Source organism: Solanum lycopersicum, chromosome 4, assembly GCF_036512215.1.
Source record: "Solanum lycopersicum chromosome 4, SLM_r2.1".
Classification (NCBI taxonomy): domain Eukaryota; kingdom Viridiplantae; phylum Streptophyta; class Magnoliopsida; order Solanales; family Solanaceae; genus Solanum; species Solanum lycopersicum.
In genome coordinates, this window is record NC_090803.1 from 8305223 (window position 1) to 8321811 (window position 16589).

General features: G+C 32.8%; 1 long non-coding RNA gene across 1 annotated transcript; it reads left to right on the top strand.

The window, feature by feature from the left end:
• Positions 1 to 13738: 13738 nt before the first annotated feature.
• Positions 13739 to 16317, top strand: LOC138347882 (uncharacterized). The gene is made up of 2 exons (XR_011220447.1): positions 13739 to 13817; positions 14759 to 16317. It is a non-coding gene; the product is annotated as an uncharacterized lncRNA (long non-coding RNA).
• The last annotated feature ends 272 nt before the right edge of the window (positions 16318 to 16589 follow it).

Below are 16589 nucleotides of genomic sequence, written 5' to 3' on the forward strand. Positions count from 1 at the left end.
ATCGGAGGATGCTTACGATTTTCTGGTTGACTGTCATGAGCTACTACACAAGATGGGTATAGTAGAACGGTTTGGTGTTGAGTTTGTGACTTATCAGTTTCAAGGGAACACCAAAATGTGGTGGCGGTCACATGTTGAGTGTCAACCAACAGAGGCACCACCTATGACTTGGGCATCATTCTCTAGCTTGTTTATGGAGAAGTATATCCCCCGAACTTTGAGGGACAGGAAAAGAGATGAATTTTTGAGCCTAGAGCAAGGTAGGATGTCGATTACTGCATATGAGGCTAAGTTTTGTGCATTATCCCGGTATGCCACCCAACTATGTTTCAGTCCACAAGAGCGGATTCACCGTTTTGTGAAGGGGTTGAGATCAGAGTTGCGGATTTCAGCCTTACAGGTAGCGGCTACAGCGAAATCTTTTCAAGAAGTGGTAGATTTCGTGATAGAGGTAGAGGGAGTGAAGCCAGATGACTTCACCATGGCAACTACATCAAAAAGGTTTCTAAAGGGAGGTGAGTTTAATGGTTCTTACTCTAGAGGACAGGGTTCAGGAGGTTACTCAGTCCGACCAATTCAGTCTTCACTACAGACTGTAGTTGGGGGACCACCTCAGACCGGTCAACACTTCTCTGAATGACCTATTCTTGAATCCAAAGAGTGTTATGGATGTGGAGAGACTGGGCACATTAGGAGAAATTTCTGAAACAGAGTTACAGACCTCCAAATGTTAAAGGTAGAGGTGGTTATGGAAGAGGCCGTCATTCTGGAGGACGCGGTGGTCGAGGTAATGGTGGTCACCAAAATGGCCGGGGTGATTGGCAAACTGGAGCCACTACATCACAACATGGTAGGGGCAACGGACAAACAGGTGAGAGGGCCCATTGTTACGCTTTCCCTAGGCGGTCAGAAGTGGAGACATCAAATGCTGTCATCACAGGTAATCTTTCGGTTTGTGATTGCATGGCTTTTGTATTGTTTGACACTGGCTCTACATTTTCATATGTATCTTCCGCATTTGCTAATGGTCTTGATTTACATTGTGAATTGCTTGACATGCCTATTCGTGTTTCTACTTTGGTGGGTGAGTCTGTGATAGTCGAAAAGGTGTATAGGTCTTGTCTGGTGACTTTTATGGGGAGCAATACTCATGTAGACTTGGTTATCTTAGAAATGGTTGATTTCGATGTAATTCTGGGTATGACTTGGCTTTCTCCAAACTTTGCAATCTTAGATTGTAATGCCAAAACTGTGACATTGGCCAAGCCTGGGACAGATCCGTTAGTGTGGGAAGGTGACTACACTTCCAATCCAGTTCGTATTATCTCCTTTCTTCGTGCTAAGAAAATGGTTAGTAAGGGTTGTTTAGCATTCTTGGCACACCTCCGAGATGATACTACCCAAGTACCTCCAATTGAGTCGGTTTCGATAGTTCGTGAGTTTTTAGATGTGTTTCCCGCAGACCTTCCTGGCATGCCACCGGATAGAGATATTGACTTTTGCATCGATCTTGAACCGGGTACTCGCCCCATTTCTATACCCTCTTATAGAATGGCTCCCACGGAGTTAAGAGAGTTAAAGGCACAACTTCAAGAGTTGCTAAGCAAAGGCTTTATTAGACCAAGTGCATCTCCTTGGGGTGCTCCGGTATTATTTGTGAAGAAAAAGAATGGGAGCTTTCGAATGTGCATAGACTACAGACAACTAAATAAGGTAACGGTTAAGAACCAGTATCCTCTTCCTCGCATTGATGATTTATTCGTTCAGTTACAAGGTGCTTGTGTCTTCTCTAAGATTGACTTGAGATCCGTTTATCATCAATTGAAGATACGGGCAACGGATGTGCCAAAGACTGCTTTTCAAACTAGGTATGGGCATTACGAATTTGTAGTAATGTCTTTTGGTCTTACGAATGCCCCTGCTGCTTTCATGAGCTTGATGAATGGAATTTTTAAGCCATATCTGGATCTCTTTGTGATCGTATTCATTGATGATATATTGGTATACTCAAAGAGCAAGAAGGAACATAAAGAGCATTTGAGAATGGTATTGGAAATGTTGAGGGAGAAAAAGCTTTATGACAAATTCTCCAAGTGTGAGTTTTGGCTAGATGCAGTGTCCTTCTTGGGGCATGTGGTTTCTAAGAATGGGGTGATGGTGGATCCTTCTAAGATTGAGACAGTGAAGAATTGGGCAAGACCTACTAATGTGTCAGAAATAAGGAGCTTTGTCGGGTTAGCTAGCTACTATCGTCGATTTGTCAAGGGGTTATCTTCCATTGCTTCCCAATTGACGAACTTAACTAAGCAGAATCCAAGATAAAGTATTGCGAGGAGAGGCTAAGGAAGCACAAATCGATGAGGAAGGTGTTTTGAGAATCAAGGAAAGGGTATGTGTACCCCGCGTCGATGATTTGATCAACACTATTCTGATAGAGGCTCATAGTTCAAGGTATTCTATACATTCTGGTGCAACCAAGATGTATCGTGACCTAAAGCAACACTTTTGGTGGAGTAGAATGAAGCGTGATATTGTTGATTTTATTGCCAAATGTCCAAACTGTCAGCAAGTAAAGTATGAACACCAGAGGCCCGGAGGAACACTTCAGAGAATGCCCATTCCTGAATGGAAGTGGGAAAGGATTGCAATGGATTTCGTGGTTGGTCTTCCAAAGACAATGGGTAAGTATGACTCTATTTGGGTGATTGTTGATAGGTTAACTAAGTCTGCTCATTTCATTCCGGTCAAGGTGACTTACAATGCAGAGAAGTTAGCCAAAATCTACGTCTCAGAAATTGTTCGGTTGCATGGGGTTCCACTCTCCATCATATCAGATAGAGGTACGCAGTTTACTTCTAAGTTTTGGAAAACATTGCATGCGGAATTAGGTACTAGGTTGGACCTCAGTACTGCGTTCGATCCTCAAACCGATGGTCAGTCTGAACGAACGATTCAAGTGTTGGAGGATATGCTTCGTGCATGTGTGATAGAATTTGGTGGTCAGTGGGATAGCTTCTTACCCTTAGCAGAGTTCTCCTACAACAATAGCTATCACTCAAGCATTGATATGGCCCCATTTGAGGCACTATATGGAAGAAGATGTAGGTCTCCCATTGGGTGGTTTGATGCATTTGAAGTTAGACCTTGGGATACTGACCTTCTGAGGGAATCGTTAGATAAAGTGAAATCTATTCAAGAAAAGCTTCTAGCGGCGCAAAGTAGACAGAAGGAGTATGCAGATCGGAAGGTTAGAGACTTGGAGTTTATGGAGGGTGAACAAGTCTTACTGAAGGTTTCACCCATGAAAGGGGTGATGCATTTTGGAAAAAGGGGTAAATTGAGCCCAAGGTATATTGGTCCCTTCGAGGTTCTGAAGCGCATAGGGGGGGTGGCTTATGAGTTAGCCTTGCCTCCAGGGCTGTCCGGAGTGTATCCGGTATTCCATGTGTCTATGTTGAAAAGATACCATGGGGATGGAAACTATATTATTCGTTGAGATTCAGTCTTGCTTGATGAAAATTTGGCTTATGAGGAGGCCTGTTGCCATTCTAGATAGAGAAATTCGCAAGTTGAGATCAAGGGAGATTGCATCCATCAAAGTTCAATGGAAGAATCGACCAGTTGGAGAAGCCACTTAGGAGAAAGAGGCTGATATGTGAGAAAGATACCCACACCTATTTACAGATTCAGGTACTCCTTTTCGCCCTTGTTTTCCTTCTTGTGATCGTTCGGGGACGAACGATGGGTAAATTGGTATCTATTGGAACGACCTGTTTAGTCGTTTTGAGCCACATATTTTATTTCTGGAAAAACAGGCTGAGACGACGGAACCCACGACGGACCTTCATGGGCACGACGGACCGTCGAGGGGTCTCGTTTCAAAACACTTAGAAATTCTGAAAAAAGGGTACGGAAATCGACTCTCTAAACTTCGTAACAGAATGGCAGGACGGACCGTCACAGGCGTGACGGACCGTCACAGACTCCTCAGAGAATTAAGTCTCTGAACTCTGTGACGGAGCAGCAGGACGGACCGTCGCAGGCACGACGGCCCGTCACAGGCTGCGTAATCCCAGGCTGGATCGAATTTCTGTTAAGTAATTTAAGGGGCGTTTTGGACTATTCGTGCTTTAATTATAAAGTTAGTGGGTTAATGTTAATAAGTCTAATTACTTGGGGGCTAAAAAGGTAACCTTAAGTTAATTAGTGGGTTAATTCACCATTCTTTTATACTGAATTATATGCTAATTAGGGTAAAAAAAGAGGGTTTGAATAAGAAAAAGAAAAGAACAGAAAGAGAGAGGGGGGATCGAACGAGAAAGAGGAGAAACGAGAAAACGAAAAAGGCTTGGGAAATTGCTTGCTTGATCAAAATTCTTCGGTGGAGGTAGGTTATGGCTTTTATACTATTCGTAGTTAACTCTTAATAGCGAATGATATGTGTTGGGTGTATTGTAATTCTTCTATATGCTTAATTGTATGCTTGCATGAATGTGATTATATAATTGTGATGAAATAAGCATGATGAAACTATTGAATCCCAAATCTTGAAAACCCCTTGTTAATGATGATGCCTTGGTATAAAAGAAGGCTTGATGAACTAAAGTAATGAGATTGATGATGCCTTGGTATAAAAGAAGGCTTGAGGAATTAATGGAATGAAATTAGGGGATCGGGTGTCACAAACCGACACGTAGAATTAGGGGATCGGGTGTCACGAACCGATACGTAGAAATAGGGGATCGGGTGTCACGAACCGACACGTAGAATTAGGGGATCGGGTGTCACGAACCGACACGTAGAATTAGGGGATCGGGTGTCACGAACCAACACGTAGAAATAGGGGATCGGGTGTCACGAACCGACACGTAGAATTAGAGGATCGGGTGTCACGAACTGACACGTAGAATTAGGGGATCAGGTGTCATGAACCGACACATAGAAATAGGGGATCGGGTGTCACGAGTCGACACGTAGAATTAAGGGATCGGGTGTCACGAACCGACACGTAGAATTAGGGGATCGGGTGTCACGAACCGACACGTAGAAATAGGGGATCGGGTGTCACGAACCGACACATAGAATTAGGGGATCGGGTGTCACGAACCGGCACGTAGAACTAGGGGATCGGAGTGTCACGTTCCGACACATAGTAGTAAGGGAGCGGAGTGTCACGTACCGACACAAGAATAAAGGTGATGAATCTTGAAAGATGTTAATATACTCAATCTAATGAACCTAATTCCCAAATGAGTATGATATGGAGGCTTGAGTCCTCATGAATGTACTTGACGTTATTTATCAAAGATCCTTGTACATGGTGCTGCTACAGATTGAGTATTGTAGTTGATTTATGATATTATCTGATATATACTGTTTTCTATTATTAGTTGGCCGATGATATCTACTCAGTACCCATGCTTTGTACTGACCCCTACTTGTATGTTTCTTTTTGATTATTTGTGGAGTGCAGCAAACATGCCGTCGTCTTCAACTCAACCGCAACTCTAGCCAGTCTTCAGTACTCCGGATTTCAGGGTGAGCTAATGCTTCTAGCTTGGACTGGATCTTCCTCTTCATGTCTTGATGCCTTGAAGTTCCGGCATGGACTAGCTTTTTATGTATTTTAGCTTCTTAGATACTCTTAGATTGGTAATTTTAGGATAGATGTTCTTGTGATGATGACTTCCAGATTTTGGGGATAGTAATAAATGTTTGAGTTTTAGAAGTTATTTGATTTATTTTGTTAATGAGTTTTTAAGTCTTCCGCAATGTATTTAGTTCATTATGTTTGAAATGATGGGGTTTAGATTGGTTGGTTCGCTCACATAGGAGGATAAGTGTGGGTGCCAGTCGCGACCCGATTTGGGTCGTGACAGTACATGGACAAAAAAGGGAAACTTGCGTAAATATACCATAATAAAAAAATACTTACCATTTATATCAATAATATTTTTTTTCCATTTGATCACTTTTAATTCATTTATAATATAAGTTTAATACATATTACAAAGAACAATTTATCATTCACATATAATACAAATTTTAATGATGAATAATACATTGATCACACATTTTGATACACTTATAATACAATGAGAATTTTTTACCAAACAAACATGATATATTTCAAAAAACCATTATAATTCATATATATTGCATACATAATTCACTTTTAATACATATTACAGATTTGATAAAGCATTGTTATAAATGATAATAAACAAAAAATATCGCTAAAATCAGTAATTATTTTTAAAATGTATTAATTTATGTAATTTTTCCAACAAAAAAGGAGCTAGAAAAGCCCAATTGCAACAGCAGTCCAAAAAAGGAGTAAAATTGATAGGTTTCAGAATGAAAAATGGGCTTAAAAAGGCCCAAATGGTGTACCTTGTTAGTATTTAAGACAGGTAGATGAATGGGCCAGGCCCAAACTGAGTTACTTGGGATAAGGAGAAGAGGAAACAAATTTGGGCCTGCCAGCCTAATAGATTGAAATTTGGGCCCAAATTTCTGATTTTCTTCTCCTGTATTTGATTATTTCTTGTTTCACTAAACATTAAGAAAAAGATATTATAAGAAAATAGGGATTATGCTTTTTATCAAAGTATAAAAACTTGTAGAAGTGCAAGATTTATGGGTAAATCTCTCTCTCTCTCACACACACACACACATATATATATATATGCTATATTACAAAAATATTTATCATTTATGTCAATATAATTTTTAAATATAACAAATTTTTAATATTTAAAAAAATGTTCGGTCGCTTACTTCTCGGGCCTTTTTCCTCTTAATTTTTTTTTTCTTCTTCTTATCTTTCTCTATCATTATTATCAGTGTGCTCTACTTTTCTTTTCTTTTTGTAAAAAATAAATTATCCTTCTTCTTTCAATTTTTTATTTAAATTACAAATCAAATTTTTCATATTTTATTATTTTTATTAAAGTACGACAAAAAAAATATGAAAAGATGAAAATTTGTACAAAGTTATGTTTCAATTAGAAATTTCAAATCTCTAAAATTAAAATAATAAGAATTCACCATTGATAATCATTATAAAACTTCAAATTTTGAATTCATCATTTGAATTTTACGAATTTGTGATTAGTTTGGATTGATTAATTCTACAAATTATTGAAAATGTCATTTGGAATTTATATCTCAATTCCAAGAGGGTTTGGTATAGTTTATAATTGATTTTAGGATAACTATTAGATTAAAATTCGAAAAAAGTACAATTTATGAAACTATATCGCAATTGTATTAAAGTTGTATAAGATATATTTCATAATTATATTAAAATCATGAACAATACATTTATAATGCATATTACATACTTCACTCTTTTTTAGTGATATCAACCAAAATAATTTAAGGAATACACTCTTAATACATTATAATATGGGAACACTACATTTGAAATACATATTGCAAACGTCGCTCTTTTTTTAGTCATACAACTCAAAATAATTTATAAGATATCTATAATACATAATGTAACCGTCACTCATTTTAAATTAAAATAATTTATAAGACACATATAATATGAGTTTTATTCATTAGCAATCCATTTATAATACATATTGCAACCATCACTCATTTTCTTAGTGATACAAATCAAATAATTTATAAGACACAAATAATATAACGTTTATTCACGAACAATACATTTCTAATACATATTGCAAACTTTACTCTCTTCTTAGTGATACCAACCAAAAGATTAATACATGCGCATAACATTTTTAATACATATTGCAAACATAACTCATGTTCTTAGTGATACAAACCAAAATAATTTATAAGATACATATAATACATGTTTTACTTATAAATAATACGAGTTTAATTCAGTCTTTAGAATATGTCTTGTCTTTCGTTAGTAACGTTTTTATTTATTCTTAATTTTCTCATCTTATTCAACTTTCATATTGAGTAACACACTTTTAATGCAAATTTAATTTATTTTGTAGATTATTATTTATTAATATTAGATTACTTGTTTAATTCATTATTGATATAAGTTTAATTCACTCCATAGGTCATTGTCTAGTGTTTCATTAGTTATAATTTTTATCTATGCTTAATTCTCTCATCTAATTAAACTTTAATATTTTTGTGTAATACATTCTTAATACAAATTAATTCATTTTACAATTTATTTGTTTATTTGTTATTATTAACTTACTTGTTTGATTATTATTGATGCAAGTTTTATTTAGTTTCAAATCACATATTGCTCTTTCTTTTGCTACATGTTGCATGCGTATTTAATTCACTTTTAATTCAACTTTAATATGTGTAATACATTTTTAATTCATGTTTAATTCATTTGGCAGTTTATTAAGTTTCTTCATTTGTTAAGATTAGATTACAATTGTTTGCTCTTTAGTTTGGATATGTTGTATCTACAAATAATTGAAAATATCATTTGGAGTTTATATCTCAATTTTAAGATGGTTTGGTTAAGTTTAGAATTGATTTTAGAAGAAATATTAGATTGAAGTTGGAAAGGGATGAAGTTTATGAAACTATATCGTATTAAAGTTATATCTGATATATTTCATAATTGTATTAAAATTATATTAAAATAATGAATAATAAATCCTACATTTATAATGCATATGCAAACTTTACTCCCTTTTCTAATGGCATGAACTAAAGTAATTTAGGTAGCACACTTATAATACATGCACAGTACATTTTTAATACGTATTGCAAATATTACTCACGTTCTTAGTGATACAAACCAAAAATAATTTGTAAGACACATATAATACATGTTTATTCATGAATAGTACAAGTTTAATTCAGTCTATAGATCGTTTCTTGTCTTTCGCTAGTTACGTTTTTCATTCATTCTTAATCTTTTCTTCTAATTTAACTTTAATGTTGTGTAACACAATTTTAAAGCAAATTTAATTTATTTACTTGCTTAATATTTGTGTAATACAATTTTAATTTATTTTGCAATTTATTAGTTGATTATTTTAAGTTGAATACTTGTGAAGTACATTGTTATACAAATTCATTCAGTTTACAGATCATAAAATGTTCCTTAATTTGCTTATTTTTGCGTTCATATTAATTCTCTTCAAATTCATTTTTAATATATGTAACACATTTTTAATTTATTATATCTCTTCATTTTTTACAATTAATTTACTCATCTAATTAATTAATTATTAATAAAAAAATATTAATCTACAAGTCATCGACTACATTATGAAAGAAAATAGAAACAAAGAAAGGATAAAAAAGCATGAGAGGGAGGGAGAAGTGCAGCAAAAAGAGAAAAGAAAAAAAGACAAAAGGGGAAAAAAACAATATAAAGAAAAAAGGAGAAAGAGCGAGAAAAGATATAAAAAAGCAAGACAGAAAAATGAGGAAAGGCAAAAGGAAAGATAAATTTAATAAATATATAGTATTATTAAATATTGATATAAATGGTAATAATTAAAAAGTATAGTTAAAATAAGTAATTATTTTTTAAAAAGGATTCACTCAAGTAATTTTTCCAAGATTTATATAGGTACTATTCTTAATTTTCATTTGTGGTAAGTGATGTTATGATATCGACTAAGTGGTTACATTGTGATTGATATATACCTGGTTCTTCAACACCACATGAAGAGTCGACACAGAAAATAATAGATTGTGATATTTCATATAAACTTAGAGGCTTATGGATCAATGTTTTATTTGAAGATGATGATGTTAAACAACAACAAGAAGAAGAAGTCATCCATTTTAAATCGTTTATGTTATTCCTTCCACAACTAATTATCAACGAATGGACTATATAACCTTTTTTTTATAATCTAGTTGCTTATGAATAAAGAATAACAAGGCCTTGCTCGGCTGCAGTTGTACTTTTTTCATGTATTCTTATTGAATAAAACAATAACAAGGCCTTGATCGACTTCCTATGTGTATGTAGTTGTACTTTTTTCATGCATTCGTTATATTTTGATTGTCGTTGAATAAGCAATAACCAGGCCTTGTTAGAGTTTGTTCTAATTTGGATGAATGACTGGGTATTATTCATAGAAAACTATACCTTTTTGTAATGTTTTCTATTTTTGGTCTACTTGTATGCATGCAACACACACATTCGTTGAGAAGCAAAACAGCCATTTATGATCATTTATCAACATACTCATATAACGGATAGTCATGTTTCGCTCTCAGTGATAGCATTTAGGTGAAATTAGGACGAAAAATGACCCATTGAGTACAAGTGACAACACCATTTAACCTTAAAGTGTGATGATTTATTATTAAGAAAGATTCTTTGATTGAATATTGTATCTGCATTTCATAGAAACTTTGATCTATAAACAAATATTGACATAGAATTCACACGTTCCATAGAACTATTTGAGATGCAAGCAAGCTGAATCAAACACCTCAATTATAAAAATAAAATAAAATAAAAAGGATTCACAAGTGTTGTTTGAAGACTAGAATCTGTCTTTGTTAGTGTGTTAAGTTGAGAATAAAGGAAGTCTTAAAGCAAAAGATACCAGACTGGGTATCAAACTAATGCTATAAAAACTTGTAGCTTTTTCATAACCTAATTGAAGTGCTAGATAATATATTCTTAACTTTCCTTCTCTTTATATATATTCTTGAATGGTCCACATATGATCTAGCACTTCAATTAGGTTTTGTGTAAAAATGACGGGTTTAGAAAATTAAGGATACTAGATTCATTGCACGTGTGTTGCACGTTTAGGTTAAGTTCTGAGATCCCTATACACGAGATATTTAATTTTTTATGTTTGTTTTAAGCTTTCAACATATCAATATGTGTTTAATATTTTACTACTTCATACTAAGTGAATAACCAATCTATTTTCCTTCTTGCTTGTTGGGCATGTGGTGACTAACGTCGTATTCTCAAATTGATATTAGGCAATTTATTGGTAAGTAATTGTGCACAAATAAACAGTTTGTCCTCTTAGTTATGTCATGTCATGAACTGTATGTTCCCTTTTAATATTTGAAATTCAGTGTACCCTGTATTTGAATAACTTTATATACACAAAAATAATGTCTTTTGTGGTAGCTGTCTGATGTTTTTCATATCGTCTACTCTTCCACCAAACCTAAGAATTCATCTAATATAATATGCATTAGCTACATGCGTGGTGTATGATTTTTCATGTTTGATTTCTTACAATTTTTGTATTAATTTAATATCACCTAATACTTTCTTGTAGACAATATTTCTTGTGTATGTCTGATGCGTCAATCTGGTGGTTCAGTCATGACTTGCACATTTTGTTAGCATATGTATTCCTCTAAATAGTGCATTATATAGTTTTTCATGCGAGAAAGCATGCCGGTGTAGGTATATTCCTACATTTGATATTGTTTGACTTGTATCGTTTGACCTATAGCATATTCTAATTTTTTATTATTTTTCGATTTATCGATGTTGGTCCTTAATGGTTCGATTTTCGATATAACCAATAAGAATATGCTTATAAAACAAATATGATTTCTCTAATAAATTTGACATGAGAAGACAATAATGTAACTTTACAAAAGCTCATAAAATAGAAATCATCATATATCATATCATATCATATCATATCATATATTATTATAAGTGGGAAGCTCTCAACTTAAAAGTTGAATTACTATTTAGCCCTTACAACAAATTAAAAAGTAATTAAATAATATTATTGAACAATATTTTCTGACAATTAATTTGAAAGTTGAAAAGACTTAATCAAAATGTCAATTAATTTGAAAGTTGAAAAAACTTTATCACTTTATTATGAAATTTGAAAGGATGCATGAAAATGAAGAGTATAATCAGTTATGTACGGAATTGAAAGGGTTACATCACTATAAATAGGCTTATATCCTTCATTATGTGGAATTCAAATGGCTACATCGGTACCATGACTGACATATACTCATATTCATCATTTGGATTGTTACAAAGAGAGTTTTCCAGGTTGGATGGAATTCAAAGAATGAAACAATGTTTGCTTCTTGGACAAATATGCTTGGTGTCTTAATAGGAGAATAACGGTATGGGATATCAGGATCGATATATTAAGAACAAACTTCAGAAGATGAATCACTAGATTTGCTATTTATTCATGGTTATATTATTACAAATCTGGCATATGGCTGAAAACATCCACCATGATGATTTTAAATTATTCAATAGGTAGATTTCTTTCCATCTCTTCAATCTCCGATTTCTTTTGTTATTATTTTTTTTAGCTTTTCATCTTAAAAAATAAAAACAATGTGCATGAGGTAAATTATTATTGGAAAATATATAAGCTAATACGCTTTTCATAGCTAAGAAGAAAAGATAAACTGATTTCATCAATTATACAAAAGGCTTAAGCATAGAGATCGCAGGTTAAGAAAAATGGTTGTAGTGGAGTGTTCTCTTGCTGTTCGAAGGGTTTAACTTAGTGGTGTATGTCGTAGTAGTACTCTTATTCTTGTACAATCTTTCTTTTGCTTTTACCACCAATTGTTTTTATGGTGTTTTGGTTATTGCACTTTGTATTGTTTTTATTATTTTCATAATAGTTGTTATAATATTATATTATACTATATTCTCTTCGCTGTCATTTTTATTTTTCATATTTATTATAATTTGATATATTATATATGTATATGTTATGATGTGTGAAACAATGAATATGTCTTGCTTTACTTTTATCAAAAATAAGTATTATCTTATTCTGGAGAAAAATATGATGCATACTTCATTTTACATAATTTGTAAATTATAGGATTTGTCAGTACATACTTCCCTCTCATTGTTTGTGCCATTTGTTTTTGCACTTGTAGATTCCTAATATGAATAGCTTATTGATGCTATATATATTTTCTACCTATAATCTATATGAATAAAGTCTTGCGAATGATGTGTATGTTTTAGTTTTCTTTTATTTGTTGTGTGGTTTTTCTCTATTAGACTTCACCAATATAATTTTTATGAATTTTTTATCATTATCATAAATATGTATCGTTATTTGGCTCAAATTAATCATATCACTTTATTAGAAGTGTGTTAACGTAAATACTAAACATATTTAAAAAATCACCGATGATAGCTTCAACGGAATTGATTTACTGATGGTAGCTTCAGAGTAATTGTTTTTAAACATTACAATGTGCCTCTAATTTGTTGTTTTTTGACGCATATTAAAAAATATTACTCACTTCACATGATTTGCATAAAATTCAAATTGTTCTAGCTAATCTATAAAAATTCACATGAAATACACGTGCGTTGTACGTGTCCAGAGACTAGTATTATTATAAGAGGAAACCAAAAAAGTTAAAAGTTGAATTACGATTTTACCATTATTATAAATTAAAATGTTATAAAAATATTTAACTATTTTATTTAAATATTAAATTAACTATTTTAATAAAAATGTTTATGACTTTTGCACTTCTTTAAAATAATTCTTAATTAAAATATCTAATTGTAATGACCCGCAAGGTCATTTTCGGAACTTTTATAAAATTACTATTTTACCCCTTTCAATATATGCCCCGAGTCGTTTTTAGATAGTCATTTAAGTTGATTTGAAAATTTTTAACTATTCTTTTAACAATAGTTAATTAATTGAAGAATGTTTATTAAATATTTTTTTAAAAAAAACCATAAACCTTTTGACCCATTATTTAACAAAACAAGCTAATAGATTTTGTCACTTTTTAATACCTAATTTATATAGAAAAGAAAATAGAAGGGAGCAGAAAACTAACCTGCCGGCTACGCAAATACGGATGAATAGAGGACAAACTGCATCATCGTAAGGACAATTTTTTTTCAAGTTTTCTTAAACATGCATTAATTGTTCCTCATAGTGCATATTCTATCATAATTGCTGCATATATATATATATATATGTATATAATAGTATTATATTATAATTGAATTGAAAAAGGGGTTTTGGAATAAAGTAAATGTGATATATGTATAGGTACAATAATGATATGTCATGTGTTAGTTTTATTAATGTCTTATTCAATTTGCTCTCACTAGAATGTTAAGGAACGATATGTTCCAATTGCATGAAAGTGGTCTAATTTATATATGAAAGTGGCTTAATTTTTATCTGGTATGAATATATAAAAATTAGAGAATTTTATGGTATTGTAATTTGTCTATAATAGTCAAAAGATAATGAGATCCCTTTTAGATATTGGAGTATTTCACATACTTAATAAACTATTCACATTAGTTAGATTGTCATTGGTACGGTAGCTAGATTTTATTTTATAGAAGTGGAGTAGATTTGGTTTAGGTATTGTATGTTGTCTTAAATTACTAGGAATATTTTTATCTTTGATTATAAAAGTTTTCATATGGTTATCGACTTAAAATTCAAGGTTTGACATATTAAGATACCTAATTAAATAGTAGGTGCATTGTGGTCCATGAATGTCAATTGACTTTTATATTTGAAGGAATTCAGACTTAATCCAAGGCTTGAAGTTTCAAAATTTTAAGAGTTGGTATATTCACTGATATCAAGAGTAAGAACTTGATTATAAATGTGGACTCTAGGGGTTTTAAGTGATTTTTGGAGTACGAGGTAGAAGTATATCAATATGGTTGTCTATAGGGTCATTTACTCACGAACTAATGCGTATTTTATAGATTTGGGTGAGTTAATGGGTCTAAGTTAGACATATAGTAATATGGGTGTTGTTAGTTTTAAAATCTTATTGTGATTATTTATTTGAATAGATTTCTTTGAGTTGGAAGTTCAGCGAATGGGGAAGGCTCAAGTTCCAGAGTAAATTCTTATTTGATTCAGGCAAGTGGATTTCTAAACTCTTGCTAAATGTATGGAATGCGTGTATTTCCTTATGGTATGTGTTTGAGTGTAATGGGATTGGAAGGGTTGACTTGTCCACCTTGATTAATTTTAATGATAAAAAAAGGGTAATTTGTATATGATGTGTTGAGAATGATACAAGTACCGCTGTTATAATGGGAAGTTTTATTACTGTAGAATGCAGATTATAATCCGAGAATGCCAAAACATATGGGCATTAACTAATATATTGTTGATTTGATTTATTATGTGTAATTGTGTTCTTTACTGAACTGTACAATTATGATAATTGAGGTGATTATATGTCATAGTGACATTTGATTTATTAAGATGTTGCATCATCTCCTTTATTTGATAACATATTGTATACATGCATTGACATGAGACTGCGTATAAGTAAAGGTCTAACACGTGAAGATTGTCCGTGTTGAGATCGAGTTATGATTATTTGGGCACGTGGAGATCGCCCGTACGATAGAAAAATTATGATTATAATTTGGGCACGTGGAGATCGTCCGTGCGAAATTTGTTTGATTTATGATAGTGCTTTGAGACCATCCGCATAGACACGTGGAGATCGTCTGTGTCGGTTTATGGACCTCGCGAGTTCCCCATGGATCATGAACTCTCGATGTATTTTCAAGGAGTATCATGTATATACGGTTGAGAGAGAAATTGGTATTCTGAGGCATATCACTTCATAATGTCATATTGCATTGCATCCCATGACATCCTTCATTCTTGATGATTATGTGTTTTATTGGTGACTGGAAAGTACTGGATATTTGATTACCTCTATTTGACGAACTTGATCTTGTGTGTTGTTGATATTAAGAGTGCCTTTTTGTGAAAGTTGTGATTGTTGAATATTGAGTTTGTAGTTGAGGATATGCAAATATGTTAAAAATGATTTTGATGAGTTGGGTGCTATGAAAACAATGAACTATTAGGTTTGGCTAAATTTTTATGTAGGTTGTAATTGTGGAGGTTCGGTTGGTGTGTAAGGAGTACTCATATTTTATTCCCTTAGCTTGAGTTTAGATGTTTACTTGTTGGGTACCGTGTGGTTTAGTACTCACCCCTTGCTACTATAATTTTTTTGTAGGTTATTAGCCCGGACTTTGTGATATTTTCTCTTTTCCTTGTCTGAGGCTTCTTATGGAGAATTATGAGGTGGTTGCTTGTCATCTCAGCAGACGTTCTTACTTCTATTTATGATCATGTTCTATTCGAGAAACAATGTCATTTGAGACTTTTTTTTTCTTGAATCAATTGTAATAGTTTAGATGCATGTACGTGTGACAATTAGATTTTGAGGTACTTTTGAGTAACTTATGAAATTTTCGCATTTTATTGTAATGGTCGAGTTTTAGGCTGGCTTGTCTTGGTGGGATAAGACGAGATCACGTCCATTTTTGGGTCGTGACACTAACTTAATTTATTTTCTTGAAATTATTTACCCTTTAAATAGATACATGTATATGGTTTATCTTCTAGATTAACTTATGTTCTTAATTAATATTTGTCTTTAGTTTTCGTAACACTTCCTTTCAACTTTATTAGTAAATCTTCATATTCCAAAGCTATATTTTTCCTATAAATATAAATTTTTTAACATTATTTTCATAGAAAGATTTATATGTGATACAATTTTTGTGTGTAGAAGACTAGAAAAGTTTCAATAAGTGAAGAAAATTTCAAGGCAAGAGGATTTGTGTCAAGATTACAAGGCATAAATTA